Here is an 18131-nt window from a genome sequence, read left to right as displayed (position 1 = left end):
TTCCTACAGTAGAGAGTAGAGTGCAGTATGAGGCAAGCCCTGATCCAGGGTTACACTGTATTATATATCACAGTCTTTCTTGTCTTTCCCTCCCAAAACTTAGACAGTTCAGTCACAGATCCACCCAAAAAACAAAATGTGTTACAGGAAAAACTTTAAAAAACAAACAAAGCTATGTATAGTTCAGCCATAATGATTAAAATGTAATCTCAGTTATATTTTATATCATATCTTCTGGCCACCAGTGGTAGCACTGCGCCATCTTTGATTATACATTGTATTGACTTCAGTGAAGGAGACCATTTTCTGTCTGACAATGTCAGAGAAAGGACTGTATGTCTGTCCATCAGTATAACTGTATCTCTATAAGTCCCTCATTGGATTGTGAAAAATACCCACTTGGGGAAATAGCAGTGATGCTTAGTTATTTCTCTCTTTTGTCTTTTTAAGGTTGCCCTGATTGGCTGAAAGAGGCATGGTTTGGATGGTATATTATCCACAATATCTTCACACCTCAAATAACAGAATATTTTGGTTATAGAGATGCTGAGACACAATCCCATATTGTCATCATGTCAAAGTTAGATTTTATGGATCCATGTGAAAAGAGAAAAGTGATAAAAACATCAAGAGGCACTTGTTTACCCTCAGGGCATTCCTCCTCTTCAGTTTGGGCCGTGACCTCTTGGGCTGAGTTTAACCAAGAGGGTCATCATGTCTGTCTGGCACACAAAACAACAGATACTCTGGCATTCAGCTCTGCTCTTCTCAATCCCATTCTCTTCTTCCCATTCCAGGTTTGTACAGAAGCAGCGCCGAGTGTCAGGTTCAGCTACAGTATCAGCTGTCAGGGATTGGAGTCAGATCAAAGTGGGATAGTGAAAAGAGTGAGATCCACACCCCGACTCGTAACCATACAAAGAAGCTAAGGAGCAAACCCCCCTCCCCCGGGAGTTGTAATGGGAGCGGCCGATTACCCCTGTGTATCACAGCCATTTGGGCCAACCCTAGGGAGCAACAGTGGAGGATAGCATGCAGCCAACGGTGAGGCCTTGCATAGCATGGACCAAATGTAGATGATCTCTAACCTTGGAAATAGTGAGAATATTCTTTTCCCAATTAGTTGTTCAGACTACATATATGGTTGTTAATAGCAAATGCTTTCTGAGTTTTTGCATACACAACTACTGTGCTGGCTCATCACAATACATATCCTGTTGTTTGTAAAGATCATTAATTGCAGCACAACCTACACTCAACAGACCAACAATCACCCCGTCCTTGTCCGTGTCAATCTGGTGTTATCGTGTATGCTGCATCATGGCGAACCAGCCTCCTCTTCCCCTTCAGAAAACAAGAGAAAATTGAATTAGAACCGATCCGCTGCCCAATTTATCTCAAATCCTCGGCGATGCAGATCTAATTTCAGCCTCTTAGTACCACAAACAGGAAGAAGAAGCCAGTCGATAAACAGCCCATGGTCACTGTTGGAGGGAGTGAAGTGGTGATGGCGGTGGTGGGATGGGGCAGGGCCGAGGAAAGAGAATATGGTGACACAGTGGAAAAGGAAAGCAGTAGGGTTGTCATTATCTTTTGTCCAGTCCATCACTCACTCCATCAACCTCTGGCCTTCTAATTCCTGGGATAAACTTAATTAGAGCATATAGGCAAATTAGCTAAAAGCTTTTCAAGTAAATTGAAAAGTGTGTGTAATCTGGTCTGACCAAATGAGTTGAAAACCGAAAATGAGGTCTTAATTTTTGCCTATATGCTTTTTAAGATGTTACAAATCTTAAACGAGACACTGTAGACTGTACTGCAGGTCTGAGGTCTAAAGAAAGCAGTCGTGGGTTGACAACAGAACCAGATGGCAAAAGGAAGCCCTCTGGTAAACCTCTGATCTAATATTTCAAATGGAAGGCTGATGGAAACAACATGTCATAGACAACATAATTCATAATTATGGCATTTTTTATCATAATGGATTTGTATGGAAATAATTAATGAATAAGCATGACGACATACGACATAATAGTTATTATACCATTGAGAAGTGGCTGATAAGATCTGATTAGATTTTTGGTTTTATTTCACTTTGAATGGGACATTAGGTAGTGTTACAATAAACAAATACATTAAGACTATAGATAAACAATATTAAAAAAAACCATGGATTTCACCCTCGTGAGATGTAATTTTCAGGACAGTAAAGATGTCCCAGTAAATCCATAAAGAACACAGCATGGCTGAAAGTCACGGTGCGTATATTTCATTCTACAAAGTGCTGATTTTTCACACATGGTTTGCTGAGTCAATTTCATGACTTCTAGGATTGCAGCTACAGTCCCCTGACTGTCCAACCTTCTCAGGAGTATAGAATTCACCAGGGAAATCTAATTACTCTGGACAGAAACAGTAGATGGTCGGATATGTCTGTATCAAGAAAGGTCTTATCAAAACAAAAGAAAAACAAACTACAAAAAAGAAAGATATTTTCTCTGTTCATACAGGATCGAATGGACAGGTGTGCTAAAGTATACCTGCTGCTCACATGAATTTAATGTCATTGTTAGAATTTCTTAGAAATAATATTTTTTATAGTAATTTGAATTTGAATTGAAAAGTTAAATTTAAGTTTAATTATTTATTATTATTATATTAAAGTACCATGATTATGTCTATTTCCCATAGATTGTATAATTAAAATGGATGAAACTTTGGTAATTCAATTTAATTCAATTCAATTTTATTTGTATAGCGCCAATTCATAACAAAAGTAATCTCATGACACTTTTCAAATAGAGCAGGTCTAGACTGTACTCCTCATAAAACTATTTACAGAGACATAACAGTTGACTATGAGCAAACACTTGGTGACGGTGGCAAGGAAAAACTTCCTTTTAAGAGGCAGAAACCTCGGACAGACCCAGACTCTAGGTGGGTGGCCATCTACCTTGACCAATTGGGGTAATGTCAACCATAGGTTTTGAAAAGCCCTTATGAAGCTCTGGGCTTCGCCATCTTGGCAGACTAGACTCCAAAGATGGGCATAGAGCATGGGTGGAGTTGAGGTGGGCTGAATGAAGCCCAGTTACAGGACACCTCTGACAGCATCCACCTGTCATTCAAAGCGCTAATTCCCTTAAATCTGCATAACTTAATATAATTCAAATTCACCCCGTTACAGTTGTCATAAATGTGGAATGTAGCTATCCAGACCAAAACCGCTGTAAACATGTTTCTTTCTGTTGTGTTGACTTCTGCCAACCCCAAGTGGCCATTTGAGGAACTACAGTTTTTGTTACTTCCATGTTCATTTCCATCTTCATTTGCCAGCCATGGAAGTTGCCGCTTGCAATTTCCAAGTTCATCTTCACCATGATTAGCTCCCTGCTCTTAATAATTGACCATTCCTATCTTTCACCTTTAAAATGTGGTTCCCAACATAGACAAGCCTCGCACAAAGCTTATGAAAGTATGAAAGGAGAAAGTTTACAGAGGGTCCACTGTCTGTCCACCACAGAGCAAAAACGGGCGGGACATAGAGGGGTCAATTGGCAGAGACCATAATTACTTTTAATTTGAAGAGTAATATGGGTCCACAAGGTCTAGTTCAAAATGTAACTCAGTTATTACCATTGCTTTCCTCAAGAAAAGTGTAATTTCATGTTGCGATATCTTCAGAGCTAACAAACCTGAACTAATAGATTCACAGTATTATACCAAGAAGGTAGCCTTGTTGGCCTCTCAACCATATGCCGAACCCCATAAAACATTAAATACCTTGTTTAGGTATTTTAATCCATAGCTAAAGATTAAAGATTACATTTACTTGTTAAATAGTTATTTTGTTAGTAGTCTTAATCCATTATTCCTGAATAACAATGCCTTCAATGTGGCAGCATAAGCCTACATTCATCCTCATAACCTTAACACACTGAAGTGTATAGTTGGGATGTCGGGAGAATTCTTGGTGGAAAATAAAATCAATGTTTAATTTGTCCTTTTTTCTGTTCAAGTTCTGTTCATCTCTTCACAAAGAATCCTAAATGGACTCAAGTTCAGATGTAATTTTGCTGCAGTGCATTGTGGTCAGTGGTGCTGACATGATGGGCAGTATGAGGGGAATAGGAGAGGTCAAACGTCAGATGGGACCATTCCTGACCCCTCCAACACTCCACACAGGGGACTTTGTGAGCGAATCCAATTTAGCCCACTAAGCCCTCAACATCTTGTAAAAGTCAACAAGCTGCCACTCATATTTCCCTCTCTTCCCTATCCACCACCTTCTCCTTCTCTCTCACCAGGTTACAAGTTCCCTCGTTGCGACACGGCCCTGCTTCTAAAAACAGTTCGGGTCAGATGTGGCTGGATGAGCATTCAAGAAGGTTTGATGGGTCTGAGTTGAAAAAGGATGATGCAGATGAGGAGATTTAAACCAAAAACAAAGAAGAACTTTGGGAAGAGCGTCCACCTGTATATATATATCAATACAGCTACTTAAATTGATATTATATTGTTGCAAAAAATTCATGAAAGTTTGATGCAGTCTATCAGCTTGTTCTTTTTCTCCAAGCATCTAATATCAAAGCAGTTAAAGGAACTCTAAATCAAGGAGAGCACGATGAAGTGGTTGCATGACAGCAGTTTAAAAATGAAAGATAAGGTATGACTCTCCACATGTGGTTGCTGTTAAGTTTGACGTGTGGGTGGGTTGAAGAAGGTGGGACAAAATCTGTGAAGCTCCAAGAACTGCATTTAGTTTATTCGATTAGATACAGGATAGATTAGTTAAAAAAAAGGGCACAATAAATGAAACAATATGAGGGCGGCCAGGAGGGATTAAAGGGCCACATGCATTTCAGGAGGATACATTATACCTTTGATTTTTAGGGTAGAAAAAACAATAATCAGGGTTAGCCACTGTTAACCATTCTCTGTAGTACTTTTGGCCACACTGGGTCTAGGGATGGCAAAGTTAGTCAGGTCCACCACTTTTAAATATCAAACATTTCAACAACTATTGAGATACTAATGACTTTGGTGATCCCTGACTTTACATCCAGCGCCACCAAGAGGTCAGACCTTTCAATTATCGAGTAAAATATCTCAACATCTGCGTGATATATTGGCAGTTCCACAGACATTCATGGTTCCCAGAGGACGCATCTTACTGACTTGCTGATGTCCTGACTTTTCCTTTACTGCCACCATTAGGTTGACATTTTTGATATTAAGTGACATGTCTCAATAATTGTTACATCTGGTACACAAATTAATGTTCCCCCAATACCTTTCATTTAGGGCCATCATCAGGTCAGTTGCTATCAAATGTTAGCATGCTATCACCAATACTGATGGTGAACATGGTAAACATTATACCTGCTAAACATTGGCTAACATTGACACTGCTGTGCCTAAGTACAAGAATATTGTAGAACTGCAAAGCTGAAGAAAGATATAGGCCTAGTGTACATGTAAAGAACATCACTGCTTAGCACATTAAACGTCCTTCAAAGCATTTTTAAACAGTCTCAATTTAATACTGATTCCTCTATATGACCTACATAAACAAACCAGATCATCAATGAGAAGATTGGCTATTTCTGTATGGTTATTCTTAACGTCTGCCATCGGGTCAGATTCAGTCAGATTCCCCTTATAATCAATGAAACACTGTGGTAGAAACACTACATCACTTGTACACATCAGCCTGGTCCACCCAGGGCTTTCTTTATAGAATCTTGCTTTTTATTTAGTTAATTTCAAAGCGATGTTTTAACTAAGGATAACTTAGTTAAACTGAGACTGACAAACTGAATTTCCCATCAGTCATCCCGGTATACCTGTAAAGTAATAAACTTTTACAGTAAAACTGCCTTGTCATCCTATCAGACACGTGATTTCCTTTAAAGCCTGGGCATTACATTAGATTTGGTGTGAGATTTTCTCTCAACAAAGGTTGTCTGCTAAATAATCACTTGCAGGTATCAGTTCCATTGGGAACTATATATTATTTCTCTTGAGTGAGGCTGTGTTTCTTTCTCTCATTCATGTTCACATATTCACTTTGAAAGCCAGCAAATGCCACATAAACCACAGGATTAACCTCCCAGTGGTACACTGTCAGAAGAGCTAAGCTATTACATGAGAGACACAGAATGGTCAACAATGACTTCGGTATAAAGAGCATCCACGAGCATCATGAACATAGATATATATTTGGGTACAGGGGTATATGAGCTAACCATGCTTGATAATATTATAAAAACACACACACACATTCTTTTTTTATTAAGCCTACAGATGTGAAATGTGATCTGTAAAGTAATCTGCACATAATTTACCTGAATTGTCAGGAGTGGACGGCAGAGCCTGTGTATTGTGCCATGTGGTATTGGACACACTGTCCCTCTTTGAAGTCTTTGTACTGTACCATAACACCAATGACAAATTAGATGTTGAGGGTGTGTGGTAAGTGTTGTTATGTCTACTGTAGGTCTCATCCTATACTGTTGAGGACACGTTGACTGACAATGATGAATTTCACCCCCAAAGAGAAGACACAGGAGGTATCGGCTCTGTCAGTCTCTACACTCAAAGGAGGTTCAGCACAAAAGAGAGAAACCTGACCTCTTGTATCACAGACAGCTTCTTTCGTGCCAAATGAGAACCATGCTGTGTTAATGCTTTGGATTGTGGTTATTGTTGCATTTCCATATCCTGTAGTGAACATGTTGGGATAGCAGTGGAGCATGCTTATTTAATTAGTATTTCTAGATCCATCTGTATTTGAAGAATAACCAAACTTTAAGGGAATACCATTTTTATTGAAAGAATGTAGAAAGTATAAGGGCATCGGAGTCCCTTATCTACAGCCCAGACAAAATTTTTGAAAATATGTCAATAGATTAATATTTCATGCATTTATCATGAATGATTACAAATGACATATTGATTTAATGATGATAAAAAAATATTGCAAAAGCCTGGAAGATACAACCAATAAACATTATACTACATACAAAAAAGGTGAACAGCAGACATGAAATGAAAACAGTGCCAAATGTGTATTTGATCATATGCTGCCCTCTAATGTTGCAAAGAAAAACTACCACAACTTCAGACATATTGACATTTGACAAGAGGGAACACAAATGAAGTGAAATTTATAGGATGCATTTCCAAATGTTATATACATTCAGGCCTTTGTCATAACAAAGGTATCTCATTACACATTTTATTGGATCAAAACAGAGAAAAATAACTGACCATTCTTAAATCTACACATAGTGATTAAGCTACTGCTGACTGATTAAGATGTTGTGGTGGTGTCATATGTATATATTCATCTGTTTATTGTTTTTGTGCTTATCTGTGATTTCTCTAGGTCAGAGTTTTGGAAACCAGAAAACTAACTAGCAGGGTCACCACAGAGGTCAAGTGGCCTGAAGCACTGCTCGTTTTCATCCTTCTGTCTGCAAGAAAAGACCAAAATCAAACCTCACTGGTCAAATAAAGACAAGTGGTATGTTTACACAGACATAAACACTGTGCTGATGTAAAGCAACACGTTTGAGCATTAAATTATGTTTTTTTTTTCAAAGTTAATGTATTTTTATAATCCACTGGATCTACAAGCATACAGAGGTTATAAAAATGTAAGAATGACCTGATTTCAGGATTAACGGTCCTAGTGAGATGGCTGCAGTGTCATGAAGGGAAATATCCCTTGTGACTCTTGTGTGGTAACCCGGGTAGCAATGCTGCGGGAAACCACATTACAATTTTCAGCTGAAGCTTTTAGCCAGAGTGAATTACAGTAATCAGTCAGGTTTTATACAGGATGGTTCTTCCAGTCTTGCAATAAACACACACACAAACACAGTAGTAATTACAGTGGAGCAGTTGTTGTGTCTCAAAAGACACAGGTGGACCTGGCAGTGCAGGTAGATGGAGGAAAAGTGGGTAAAGGTGAACATCCTGAATGAGAATCGGGCCACATTGGAGATGCCGTTCTGAACCAGCTCCACTGTATCATCTGCTGGATTAGGACACCTGGAATACAGGGACGATGGCTAAAGTGAGATTAAAGAATACATTTTAGGGTTACTTCCTATGTAGCTTTTTAGAATAAGTGGGGTTTGCTAACACAAGATCAAACTCCTTTACTCTGTAGTGATGAGATCCCAGCGGACAGGGTAGCTGGCATCATTGAAAGGTGTTGCCCAGCATGAATCCAGGATAGTGGATATCTGCCGTTCATCAGCTCCTTCAGTCTGCACCTCAATATACAACCTCTTGTCTATTTCCATTTCTACATTCCTGTTTCCAGTCAGGGGGAAGTGGAAGCCGGCGTCCTCGTAGGGGATCATCCTCAAATGATAGCGACCCTGGCCAGATGGAAGCTTCTTGTTCACAATACTGCAGAAAGAAAATACACAGGGTGATTAAACCTGAGAGAGAACAACTCTGTTCTAGATTGTCGGTAGTTCTTAAGTAAATGTTAGTAGTATATATGTATATATTATCTAAAAGGCTAAATAATGTGATACAACACTCATCAGCACTGTCATTCTATGTGCTATTGCTTTAGCAACCAGTAGAAATCAGGTGACCTAAAAATCATAAGAACCATGTCAGCGAGATAGTTTTGTGTTTATCACCTCTTTACAGGGTTTATGCCCACATCCATAGACAGGGCCTGGGCCAGAGGGTATTCACAGGAGAAGTGCAGGCGGATGCTCTTCTCACGGCTGATTAGACCTTCATGGGGGTCTATATCACCCTGAATGGTGTTCTCATAGATGAAATGGGTCCCGTTGCTCTTTGAGAGTAAGACGACAAAATAATTTAAGCATTTTCATTCAATATACTTTTCATGTATGCATATGAAGCTGTGAGTTGGAGAGGTTTACATATAAAAGGCTGTATCTATAAAATATGTGGACTGTACCCTGAGAACAGTCCCACATAACTGGTCATCATTGTTAAAGTGGAAGACCAGTCGTCCGTCCTGTAGAGTCCCATTGCAGGAGTCTTCCCGGAGGTGTAGGCCACTAAGGTGGAAGCCAGCTGGCAGCGCGACACTGACATGGTGCCTGAGCTACTGACACAAGTGATGGACGAGTCTATGAAAGAGATGACAACATAATACGTTAAAGCTTCAAAAGGCAAAAATAAGCATTTGTAGTAGGTGACATTTTAAGTTGAAGTTACTTCTGATTCATTACGACAAAATCATGTTTCATCAATCAAAACAAGCTGTTTGCTCATTTTCTACTTTCTACTGCGGCTGCTAGATATATAATGCAAAACACAGTAAGCGAACACGTGCAATGTGCAGTGTTTTAAGAATAGCTGTCCTCACCGTAACTTTCATTGTTGGGCCGATGGTGGTGCTCATCACAGAAGCAGCCGTAAACACCGTCTTTTTCACCACACCACTCATACTCTGTGCAGTCCAGCTGTTCACAGGGGTCTGACTCAGCTATGGAAACAGTGGAGAAAGGATGAGACGAGAAACTGAAGAAGAAACTGAAACAAAACTAGTAACCTATACCTTTTTCCACAAGTTGGACGAATGGCAAGCTTGTTCAACTTAAAAATGTATTTCTAATTAGCCCAGTACAAACATACCACATTGCAAAGCCGAGCACCACTGTGGGATGTTCAACCCCAGCACAGAGCAGGTTCTCTCATAGGCTGAGACAGCAGAGCACAGCATGCCATTGGCTGGAGTGTAGAGGCAGAGATCGTAGACACAGGAAGTGAAAAATGGCTGGGGGTCAGAGAGAAGGTGACAGGCACTGAATGGGCCGCTAGTGTTGGTGATGACACTACAGAGCTCAGAGTATTCTTCCATGAAGGGACAGCTGTTCAATCCATCACCACTCTCATCATCTGTGGATCCACATCTGGAAAGGACATATCATGCTGTCATTACTGGCTGCGGCAATATCCATAAAATTATCCACACTGCTTTTAATAATAGCTCACCCTGGTTTGCTTGTGGGTGCCTTCCAGCTGTCTCCAAAGTCATTTTGTGCCAGTGTGCCATTGGGCAAGACCTTGTCATCTGCAGGGTCATTGTTGAAGTTTCCGCACATCCCTGGGACTTTTCACGGTTTTGACCCACTCTGACCAGTAAAGTACTCAAGCCATCAAACTGGACAAGCAGGTCAATTGCATCGACCACTATGTAGCTTCCCTGCAGTGGTGGGAAGAGACACCTCACTTCCATTTACCTGAGGGAGGAGAGATTACATAGATGGACAAGAAGTGAGGAAGTGTACGTTATATAAAATAAGGTAATTGTGTTTACCGTTACTCTTTTGTTGGGTCCAATCCTGATGTTTACTCTCTCTGGTTGATTTGAGAGGTATACATCCACTGCTGATACAAACGACACGCGGTTGTTGCCACGGTGATTATTAGTGGCTGCTACCTGAAACTGGGTTTCATTGGTGCCGTGGCTCACACTCTCACTAATGATGTAAGAGCATGTGCCCTGGAAATGAGCCAGTGCCCCATCAAAGGTGATGCAGGAGTGCAAGATGCAGCAGAACAGCGCAGGTCATTGGGAGCATGGCATTCACACCGCTGGGAGCAACCTTCTGTCCAGAAGGACTCACCATCCTATAGCATGTAAGAAAAAGAGACACACACCACAACGGCCAAACCACTTAATAGACCTTCTTCACAGCAATTAATGAAGGCTGCATTCAATTTACTGTAGGTGAGACAGGTTAAGGCGTTTGTAGAGGCAAAGACACATCCATGAACTATGAATATGAAAATGATAAAAAAAAAACCTCGACAAGAAGCCACATGGATACAATCATTGCAAGGTTTGAAAAAGTTGGGAAAACAAGGTATATATACAGTGGATAGAGTGTCCACCACTCCTTACTCACATCACATTAAAAACCTGCCAAACTACTAGAAACAACTAGAAGGGATTGTCTTACTCCAAGAACACGAAGTTCAGTCCAATCTGCTTCTCCCAGGATTGGAACAACATAGAGCAACACATAAGAAACTGTGCCAACTACCACTCCTTCTCCACAACATTAAGAGCCTGGTTTATGTTCCTTTGCTGTTTTGTTTGTCATTATTATGCTTAGGGTAGAGCTGCACCGGCTTATCATAGTCTCTGTAGAGTATCCACATTTCATAAGTAAGAATCCATTCTAGAAACAGCTCTTTCTAAACGGAGATGCATTAAAGATTTTATCCTTGCCTAGTATAGGATCTACATGTCAAAGGCAATATCACCATTATAACCAAGATCCCAACAATAATGGTGCAACTGATGCAACTCCATGTTTTGACTATGTTTAGTGTTTACATGTTCACAGTGAGTGAACATGCAAACACACACACACACACACACACACACACACACACACACACACACACACACACATATGTATTTCCATATAGCCAAGTGACAAACAACATCATTCTCTCAAAAACTTTATTTGGATATGACTTACATTATAGTAGAATCCATCATATTGGCAGCCACACCTTTCCATGGGGACACATCCCGTCCCACTCCTGAGGAAGCCTTCGTCACAGAAACATCCCTCAGAGCAAACCTGCTCACAGGTGGCATTAATGCTGCTGGCACAGGTGTGGCCACAGTCAGTACCACACAGCTCATAGTGGCTGTTGGCGGGACACTCAAGTCCTTGATAAGTGATGAAAGAAATGGCGGTTTAATTACCTTTTCCATAAGTCTGTTATGCAATGTATACAGTATGTGAACATATTATCTCAAAAATATTATAATTGTGACTAGCCTTGTAGATTTTTTTGTTAGGTTTTTAATGATCAATTGTCTGGTTGACTTACTGCAGGTGGTGTTCTCTCTCCAAGGGTATATTCGAACATTAGAAGACTGACAGGCACTGACATATGCCTGAATGGCCCTACACAGAAGATCTTGGCCCTCATTCCCTGACACACAAACATCAAACACACAGTCATTGAAATATGGCATTGGGTCCACCTGCTTATGGCAGAAGCTTAAGGGGCCGTCAGCTGCCTGAATCACCTCACACTGAGCTCTAGCATGGAGCTCATTGGTACATTATGGGCAGGAGGAACCACACCCATAACTGCAGGTGTAGTTTCCTGCCACCTTCCAAGCTGTCCCAAACTCATCTGGAGTGGTGACCATCATTCCAGATGGGGTGTAAAACTCATCAGTTGAATTTCCATTGAAATTACCACAAAGTCCACATGTTTTTCCACTGTATTGATGATACATGAAATACTTTCAGTGTTATGAATCAGAAGAGATGATTTTTAAATGACCTATACACATAATAGTTTTAAAGCATGCCATGACATTCCAATTTTAGCTTTGGTGAATACCTGTAATTTGAAGGTACAGAGATAAACACTGTACTATATCCATCGTAGGTGACACTCAAACCAAAATCAGCACTCACAAATACACGAGATCCACTTGCATAAATAGATACATGACCCCCATTCAAACGAATAGGTAAATTCCTCGTTTCCCCATTCACCTAAAGTAGCAAAATTTGGAGAAAAAAAGTTCAGATGTGCTTTCTAGAGTTTTCTCATATTGTTCTTCTGACAGCCAAGTAAAAAGTAATGCAATAAACAAAGAATATTTCTTCAATTTAAGATAACATGTCCTTGCTGTAATCTCTTGATTTTCTTACTAAATCATAGAAATGACTATAACTGTCAATTGTTAACCAATTCGATTGACTCTGAATTTAAATTAAATTAAATTATGCATAGCAACTAGATGTCACAGGAAAATTAGTGACAGACAAATTTTGGTACCATAGGTTGGTAGGTAGGGTTTTTGACAGGGGGCAGCATACACAAGTATGCAGTCAAATACCATAAGACCACCTTGACATGGCAAAAAGAAAAACAGTAAAACTGTTTTCACATATAAACTCCAAAAAGTGTCCTGAGAATCATATTCTGAATTGGCCCCTGCACACATGTAACACAACAGGAGATTGTTCTTGGCAGAAAATCTCTGTTTGGTGCAGGTGAAGCGGTGGAAACAAAATTATCAACAAGAGTATAAAGCAGCAGTCAAGCAGAAAATAGTAGGTTGTTTATTTTTATTTATTACTTAAAGACTACATGCCGTGAGACCATCAGTAGCATTACAAAGTGTCACCAGAACATAGTGGCAGGTTCCCTGGAAGTCATACGCCTTGCCATCAAAGGTGAGGTAGTGGGGGTCACCAGAGGCAGAGCAGGTACCATGAGGGTTGGGATGGCAGCCAAACTCTCCCTCCACCACACAGCAGGACTCCTGGGGTCCACAGGGGATACAGTGGACTACCCCTGTCATGCCATTACAGCTACACAAGCTCTGACATTCCTCACCATCCCAGAACTGTTCACCACCTTGCAGATACCGTCCTTGGTGATAGCATCCACAGGCCGTTGGTGGTACACACTGGTTTCCATTGAGGACAAAACCATCATCACACTGGCAACCTTCCTGACACGCAGTGTCACAGGAGAAGGGGAAGGCAAGGCTGGGGCAGGCGGCAGGACAAGAGCTTCCACAGAGTTCACAATGGCTCTTTAGAGGGCAGTTTTGCTCTAAACAAACATAAAGAAATTTATCAAAGTTATTAAATGCAGTAATGTAGTAATTAAAGCCACCTACATTAAGAGAGGGCAAAGTGCTTACCACAGTCAGTTGCATTCCTCCAGTGTGTTAGTGCAACACCCCTCTGTTGACACATTAGTGCATAATCTCGTAGGACCTTACACAGTGCTGATGCTGGATCTCTAGAGGCCTTAATGATCTCCACACATGAATTCACATGCTGCTGTGGTTCCACCATGGCCCAACACTGAGCAAACGGCCCATGTGATGAGTTAAGAATACCACAGTCCTCACTAGAGTTGTTATTTGTGGTAGAGCGGTCATTTTCACTGTCCACACAGTGTGCAGCGAGGGAACCATCTCGCCAACTGTCCCCAAACACTTGAGAGCTGTTGACCAGGATGCCGTTGGGTGTGCGGAAGTCGTCATGTGGGTGACCATTGTGATCACCCCAGAGTCCACCAAGTGATCCATTGTAGATACCAGGTGCAGTGACACGCACAAAGTGAGGCCATACTGTCTGCACTGTTACACCAAAGGAGGTGCGAAGGATGATACTGTGAATGCTGCTGTGGTAGATTTGGAGTCGATTGGATGCTGAGCTGAATGGTGGTCTGATCCGCTGACTGTCAACCTAAAGGGCCATTCGGTTCATAACATTTTACTAAACTTTTCTCACATATCAGCAATCATTTTGTCACATAATCTTCGTTAGTGATCCGATCAGTCTCACTTTTGTGAAATGGTTAAAATATCACATTCACAGAATCCATTATTTCAAAAGTGTTTCAATTACTTACCTGTACTCTGCTGCTACTTGACATCTCAATGGATACACGTTTACCCAGTGTCTCAAACTTTAGCAACCGGGCAAAAGCTTGTTGGGTTCTGGGCACTTTTTCTGCTGACACCACAAAGTGGGGGTGATTAGACAGTCCCATTACTTTGGCAAGAGTCAGTCGACATGCCCCGGGATACTGGTATGTCAGTCCATCAAAAGTATGGTATGGCCCTGGGCCCGTCGTCCAACATGTTGCATAGCTGTTAGGTCTGCACCCTCTTTCTCCTTCCTCCACACCACATGATTCAAGTGGGCCACAACCATGGAAGTGACATGTCATGGAGCCATAACTGCAGCTGCAATGTCTCCCACAGTCCTCATCTAGTATTACGGTATCTCCAGAGCGGTAGTAGTGACCCTCAAAGCTGCAGTCACACTCAGCATGGGGGACACAGACCCCAGCACTAAGGATGTAGCTTGAATTGCAGATGCAGCTCTCCTGGGAAGGGAGAGGGCAGTTCAGGGTAGAATTTGGATTGACACAGGTAGCTGGACATCCTGTGCCTTGGGACTCAAAGTGGCTGTTGGATTGGCAGGGGATTTCTAGACGAAAGAAACAACGTTGATCTTGACATCAAATTCTCTACAAAGATTCATTCATCATCATGTTTGGTTTATGGTCAAGTTCAGATTTAGATTGGTCAACCAGACATCTATTTTATGGCTGATGCTATAGTGGCAGCTATGGCTTATCAGCTAATAAGTATATTTTTTGCACCAGTGTGCTGTTGTGTTGTATTCGATATTAGTCTATTATTGCTGGTGTATAACTTTGTCTTTGAAGAAGAAATAAAATTTAGCCTCTCGTCTAATTGCGCTGGGTCCAGATCTTGGTTTTATCCCCCTGCAGAACTCTATCACAGATACACATCACTGCAAGGCTCAGTAATGATTTTTCCCCAGAAATATCATAATTGTAGTGGATCTAACCTGCACATTCAGAGCAGTTGAGGCAATTATCCCATAGTTCAGCAGCACAAATGAATACTGACCTCCAGAGATCAACACAGCTTGGACAGTTGTGCGCTGGAAAAGATGAATTCATTATCATATGTATTGCTATTTCCACATTTTAGTACTGTACTAAACCTCAGAGACACGTTGTTGTAACAATGTATTAAGTCACTGTGTACCATATAATCACCGTAATCCCTTATAACCACAAAATGCACTGCTAGGACTTTGTTTTTTGCATTAAACCTTTATACATTCCATTGTCTTTTGACCTTTCAGGATGTCCTTTAAGTTAACTTACTGTTCCTGAATTTGAATAGTAGGCCACCTCATACCATGTTGCAACAAAGACCCAGTTGGCATTGAAGTTCATGCTTGGAAAGTAGTCATTAATATCCTGTGTAGCTTGTTGGAGGACACTGCCACTGGTGTATTGGTTGTAGTAGATCTGACCGATTTGTCTGTTGTCTAAATCTGTCCAGAATGGAGCAATGAAGTCTCTGGTCTCATGTAGTGGGAACCTTTGAGGTGAATGTGTACTCAGTGGATTGTCAAATGTCAAGTGTCCATTGTTGTTGACCTGAAAAAATCTAGTAGGAAGTTTTTTTCTACCAACACAGAGGTTCTTGTCATCAGCTACAATTTCTACATTTATTCTGCAAAATTTTTGCTTGGCATTCTTTAATAATATAGTTATAATATGCTCGTCCAAAATAGAACAAAGGTCGTTGCAGGTTAATACGTGGAGAACTTCCATCATCTGATCGAGAGCTTGCAGTTCCAGATATTGGGTAGAGGGGTCCTGGGAAGCAAGGACAGGTCACAAAAAGATGAACACAAATATAGTATATTGGACTACAACAGAAAGCAAGTGTTCTTCAAACCTTGTATCCAAATATTGTAAGAATTTTATTTTCAGGAAAAATTTAATTTACCCGCACTGATGTTTAAGGACAAAATATTAAAATCACCCCTCATTGTAATGCATTGCATTCAACATGAACCTTATAATAAACAATAAGTTGAATCAGTGCTTCAGTTCTTAAACAAGAACTGAACATAAATTACTTTCACGAGGATAGAATTGAATTATTCATTATTATTATTAATTATATTCTGTACAAGGGACATGTATCAGTGATAGTATGACGGGCATATGAAGTATGAATTGATGAAAATCAAATGTGAAATAGGCTTTAATAGAGGTGAACTTACTCACAACCTGTGGAATCACCACACCTGTCAATAACGTTTTGAAAAATTGCTGAGCAGAAGATGTATATTAATTTATTCCCAAAACAATTCAACAACGTAGGGATGATCAGTTTTATTAAAAATAAAAAATTAAACTAAACCAAAATATAATAAACTAAAATAACTTACCTGTCATCCCAAAAAGCAGCACAAAAATTATTTGACGTGTCATTCTGTCAGACTCCCAAATCAAATCTGCTAATCAAACATAACAAACTATATTTACATCATACCATAACAAAGTACTGAGTTAAATATAGTCCTTAAATATAGCATAATAAGTAATCACTGAATATTGCGTGCTGCCATTAAAAAAACTCAATTTTGACTTTGTTGAAATAATCACCTCTTCATATACCGTCTGTTTCCCTCTCATTCTTTTGAAGCTGCAGAGTGAAAACAAGGCTTTATATAGCCTAGTAAAAACTGGCACCGAACCATAAACCTAATTTATTGTGTTGCAGAAGTTCTCATTTGTTGTATCATGGTTTTTTAAATGTTTTAAATGGATAAATGGATACTTGTTCTTTCACAACCCATTAACCAAACATTTCTGTTGGGCTTTCAATAATGTGTTGAATAATATTAATAATAATAATGTCCAGCACTAACATAGGAAGATGTAATCTAATACTCAAAACAAATACAAGAGCCTGTAACTAACAGCAGTTACAGTACAACAGAATGACGTCAGTCACTCTTGTGGTTAATAGCCATGCAGTAAGTTTTACTGCCATAGAAAGGAGACATATTGCACCATATCCAACGATTTACTGCTGAAACTCAGTAAATGATTCTCAAAATGTTAGTGATGGGAAATACTCACTTTCAGTGGTAACAGTAGAGCGCATTGTTCTTTCTTGTTCGTGTTATACCAATTAGCATATTTCGTTTTTCAGTGTTGTAAGATCAATCAAACTGTAAAGATGTGAAACTTGCTTGCAAACAAAATTCAATATGATTGCATGTTTATGCAGTTTTAAATGCAGGATGATTTAAAAACGTTGCATTGGATTACCATACTATTGTCACAGAATTTAAAAGCAGACATGCTTAGTTTGCAAGTTTATCTCAAACAAGTTTCTGGTCTGTCTCTACAAGTTGATTTAAATAATAAGGAAAAATCACTCTAAATATGTGGCTGCATTAATATAAAGCTTTGAAGCATTACCAATTGTCCTCAGCAGTAATGTTAGGTATGCACAACTTGTAGTAAAATACAAATTTATACTTAAGTCTAAACTTAAGTATAAATTAAGTCTGCCAGAACTGCTGTAATGTTGTATGTATGTTGTAATACACATGATGTCAATCGGGTGGAAAAATACTAATTCTTGGATACTCTAATTGGCCCAAAAAATTACTCTGAGGCAACTGCACATGCTCTGTGTATAACTGCAAAATAACTTTCTTTATTCCTGAGAATGTGCCTGTAAACCTAAAAGGTAACAACATTTT

At 39.9% G+C, this 18131-nt stretch overlaps 1 pseudogene; it reads right to left on the bottom strand.

Moving 5' to 3' along the window:
• Positions 1-6809: 6809 nt before the first annotated feature.
• On the bottom strand, positions 6810-16809 carry LOC127373849 (alpha-tectorin-like; annotated as a pseudogene).
• Positions 16810-18131: the final 1322 nt, after the last annotated feature.

The sequence above is a fragment of the Dicentrarchus labrax genome, unplaced genomic scaffold, assembly GCF_905237075.1.
Source record: "Dicentrarchus labrax unplaced genomic scaffold, dlabrax2021, whole genome shotgun sequence".
Classification (NCBI taxonomy): domain Eukaryota; kingdom Metazoa; phylum Chordata; class Actinopteri; family Moronidae; genus Dicentrarchus; species Dicentrarchus labrax.
The sequence above is the reverse complement of the archived record's forward strand: the minus strand, read 5'-3'. Positions and strand labels throughout refer to the sequence as shown.